Genomic DNA, 5,000 nt, shown 5'->3' on the forward strand with positions numbered 1-5,000 from the left:
AGCAGACGGCGTCGCGGCGCCGAGTGCCGGGCGGCGGCGCATCCTCAACGCACACAGTCCTCAATCGGACCAGCACACTGCAGATGTCCACCGCGCTTCGCACCGGGCCGGCGAGGACCCACTTTGGCTGCACGGCGCCGCGCGCAGGGTGCCCCGGCGCGCAGGTGCGCCGCCTGCCGCGTCCGTCGGCCGGCGCGCCTGCCACTGGGCGCCCCCACCAGCCGGCTGTAGCGCGTGCGCCCACGCACCGCGCGGCCAGCACGCCGGGCGGCCCCCCCTCACCGGCCGGGGACAGTCCCACCCACCCACAGCCGCGTATCGCTTCACACCCAGATTCACATTCACGTTCGTTGGTATGGTGGGGACCGCTTCGTAGCTGTACCGATCGTTGCCCTCACAGATGTACCTCCAGCAAGGACAACCGCACCACAACGGGTTACCAGTTGTTCATGTGCGTAACGTCACCAGTAAACGTACACGTCCATCCCCGTTTGCAAAGTCAACTATTATTGCATGCCTGCCTGTCAGGTGTCAAGACACACTACATCCGCTCACATCCACGCAACAAAATGTGCCCGACTAGAGGGCACGTGGAAGGTGCCCCCGTACGTATGCGATGTCCATTGCGCGACCAACTGTCAACCGGCCTCTGTAGCATGTCGCAGATGTGGAACGCGGGGCACCGTGCTATCACATTGTGTGAGAAGAGACTACTACGTCTGCATACACGCGCCACTACATGAACAGACGGCTCATGCTGATCGCCATCCACTGCGTCCATTACTCCCACACGTCTCTATGGCGTACCACACTGCAATGCAGCTGTTATGGGGAGATGACACGTAGCTGTGTACACAAAATTCTGAGCGGGTTGCGGTTGGACAACAATACATTAATGTAACGTGTCATATGCCAATTACAGAGCAGGGTAAGGCACAACGTGGGTTAGGTTAAGGCACAACGTGGGTTAGGTTAAGGCACAACGTGGGTTAGGTTAAGGCACAACGTGGGTTAGGTTAAGGCACAACGTGGGTTAGGTTAAGGCACAACGTGGGTTAGGTTAAGGCACAACGTGGGTTAGGTTAAGGCACAACGTGGGTTAGGTTAAGGCACAACGTGGGTTAGGTTAAGGCACAACGTGGGTTAGGTTAAGGCACAACGTGGGTTAGGTTAAGGCACAACGTGGGTTAGGTTAAGGCACAACGTGGGTTAGGTTAAGGCACAACGTGGGTTAGGTTAAGGCACAACGTGGGTTAGGTTAAGGCACAACGTGGGTTAGGTTAAGGCACAACGTGGGTTAGGTTAAGGCACAACGTGGGTTAGGTTAAGGCACAACGTGGGTTAGGTTAAGGCACAACGTGGGTTAGGTTAAGGCACAACGTGGGTTAGGTTAAGGCACACCGTGGGTTAGGTTAAGGCACACCGTGGGTTAGGTTAAGGCACAACTTGGGGGTAGATTGCGGTGCAAATTGCATTACATTGCGGTGCAAATTGCATTACATTGCGGTGCAAATTGCATTACATTGCGGTGCAAATTGCATTACATTGCGGTGCAAATTGCATTACATTGCGGTGCAAATTGCATTACATTGCGGTGCAAATTGCATTACATTGCGGTGCAAATTGCATTACATTGCGGTGCAAATTGCATTACATTGCGGTGCAAATTGCATTACATTGCGGTGCAAATTGCATTACATTGCGGTGCAAATTGCATTACATTGCGGTGCAAATTGCATTACATTGCGGTGCAAATTGCATTACATTGCGGTGCAAATTGCATTACATTGCGGTGCAAATTGCATTACATTGCGGTGCAAATTGCATTACATTGCGGTGCAAATTGCGTTACATTGCGGTGCAAATTGCGTTACATTGCGGTGCAAATTGAGTTACATTGCGGTGCAAATTGAGTTACATTGCGGTGCAAATTGAGGTAGGTTAAGGTGCAACACAGGTTAGGTTAAGGTGCAACATAGGTTAGGGTGCAAGATGGGTTAGGTTAAGGTGCAAGATGGGTTAGGTTAAGGTGACATAGGTTAGGGTGCAAGATGGGTTAGGTTAAGGTGCAAGATGGGTTAGGTTAAGGTGCAAGATGGGTTAGGTTAAGGTGCAAGATGGGTTAGGTTAAGGTGCAAGATGGGTTAGGTTAAGGTGCAAGATGGGTTAGGTTAAGGTGCAAGATGGGTTAGGTTAAGGTGACATAGGTTAGGTTAAGGTGACATAGGTTAGGTTAAGGTGACATAGGTTAGGTTAAGGTGACATAGGTTAGGTTAAGGTGACATAGGTTAGGTTAAGGTGACATAGGTTAGGTTAAGGTGACATAGGTTAGGTTAAGGTGACATAGGTTAGGTTAAGGTGACATAGGTTAGGTTAAGGTACAAACTGGGTTGTGTTATGGTACACATTGCGTTGTAGTACAGTACACGTTAGGTTTGGGTACGGTACACAATGTGGTATGGGATGGCGTGTTGTGGGGGGGGGGGGTGAGGTTCGTTGATATCGACCGTAGGACGTGGATGCCCGAGGCAGCGTCAGTGTGTCAAAGGAGTTATGTCACGTCGGGATGCGCTTTTCGCTAGTGAGAGGGGGCGAGCCGTGTCTGTGGTTGCGGCAGACCTGTGTGTTTCATTCCTGCCAGTGTGTTTGTGCTGTAAGACGAGGCAGTGTGGTGATGTTGGGTGCACCCCTGTGTAGGACATGTGTGGGTGTTGGTGGCTTCTCTGAGCAATTGTGGTTGTCGGACGAGTGGGGTATTCTGTTTTATGATTGGACCTCCCGGTCTGGTTATCATAGCGTAGTTGGTGTACTGTGGCGGATAGGATGCACCGGACGTTGGTCCATGCTGGTGCTTGGTTGTTGTATCTGTGTCTGTTACAGGCAGAGAGTAGTGTGTGATAGAGTGTGTGGCTGACGTGTGGTTCATTTTGTGTGTACGGACGTTCAGCATGTATAGGGGCATTTGCGTATATAATCTATCTATGTGGGCCTGCATAGTTTACTGAGCAGTGCTGTGAGGTGACTGAACTACGAGTGACGTACTGATTTACAGCGGAATGGTTGCCTTGTACCAAAGATGGAGTATCGGCTCTACGACAGCGTTGGCACCGCAGGAAATGGTCTCGTAAAACGGCCCTCCCACCGTCATCGTTGTGAGGGGTAGGGACCGTCTATATTCTGAGAGGAGCCCTGTTTGCCACTGGGCGTGGGGTCTCGCGTCCTGCGGTTCAGTGCCCCCAGGGAAGCGCGCGGAGGTGGTGCTGGTGCTGCTGCTGCTGTAGCAAGCGAGCTACTTACAGCATGTATAGGGACATTTTCCATTTTTTTTTTTTTTTCCATTTAACCACATTCGAAACCCACCGCCTTGATTACTATGGTGGGTTGATAGCTTACCGATTTCAGTATATCTGCAGCAAGTCATGGTCTCTTAGCCGTTGCAGCTGCTCACAAATGGTTTGTTTGTGAGCAGCTGCACCGTTTCCGTCCCTAGCCACGTGGAGGCGGACCAGATCTATGCTATCTCATGCTGCATGCTGCGTGCGTGGTTTGCTGTTTCATTTACAAGGTATTGTCATGTTAATAAAATTTGATATGAAAAATAGAAACTTAAGTAAAGATATAAAGAAAATATGAACATAGTTAAAAAGAAAAAATATTGCTTTACACGAAATATAAAAAAAAAAAAAAAAAAAAAAAAAAAAATATGAAACATAATTATTTAAAAAGAAGAATATTACTTTACACGAAAAAAGGAGTAAAAGGAATTACACAAATTTACTGATAGTTAAGCAGTTTTCTATGAGATCCTGACCTCATCTATTTAAAGCTGCATTAAAAAGATATAAAACGTAAAAGCTCTAAGCAGTACAAGTGTCAAACAATTACTAATAATTACACAAATTTACTGATAGTTGAACAGTTTTCTGTGAGATCCTGACCCCCATCTAGTTAAAATTGCATTAGAAAAGATATAAAACGTAAGAAGGCTCTAAGCAGTACAAGTATTTATACGATATAAAAAATAAAGTACAATACAAAGAAAAAAAAAATGAAAACAGCGGGCACAGGCCCTTCAAATTACTTAAATTTACTCAAATTTACTGATAGTCATCTAGTTAAAACTGCATTAAAAAGATATAAAACATAAAAGGCTCTAAGCAGTACAAGTTTCAGACAATTACTAATAATTACACAAATTTACTAATAGTTAAACAGTTTCCTGTGAAATCCTGACCCCATCTAGTTAAAACTGCATTAATAAGATATAAAACATAAAGGCGGGCACAGGCCCTTCAAATTACTTAAATTTACTCAAATTTACTGATAGTTAGTCTTCTATAGAATCCTGACCTAATCTAGTTTAGCTCCATTAATAAATACTAAAACAATTTTATAGATATAAAACATAAGAGGTGGGGATTTGACTCTAGGTAGTGCAAGTATATGCATGTTATAAGCATGAAGGCTCTAGCAGTACAATTATGTACAGCACCCATAACAGTAGGCTCAGGCCCTTCGAATGTAGCTACTTTGGGACTGTAGTTGCTGCGTACATTATCCAAAGTAATTTCCCTCACTGCCTCTATTGGGGTATCACAAATCCTTGTGGGGAGTTTTCATATAGCTGAAAGACCTTCATAATTACTACCAGGCTAGATGCTTCAATTCAGTCTCATTCTAGGTCCACTTCACTTTGTGTATCACTTTCTGAATTAGTATCAGTACTTGTTTCTGTAGTATAATTTAGGCCTTGGTTACTATGATGTCTCTGTCTCCTTCCATTGGGATTCTGCCTTCTAAAAAGGTCATACATCTCTGTAGAGACCTTGTCTGTTATTTCATTGAGTGTTTTCCATGTGTCTTCGTTACGTATTTGTTGTTTTATATTTGTGTCATCTAGCACTTGCCGTACATGCGTAAGGGTGTTACACGTAAGTGCGACATGTTCGGGGGTCCCCAGGTCCCCACAGACACACATGTCACTCTCGGCTAATCCAACA

Source organism: Schistocerca cancellata, chromosome 7, assembly GCF_023864275.1.
Source record: "Schistocerca cancellata isolate TAMUIC-IGC-003103 chromosome 7, iqSchCanc2.1, whole genome shotgun sequence".
In the NCBI taxonomy this organism is placed as follows: domain Eukaryota; kingdom Metazoa; phylum Arthropoda; class Insecta; order Orthoptera; family Acrididae; genus Schistocerca; species Schistocerca cancellata.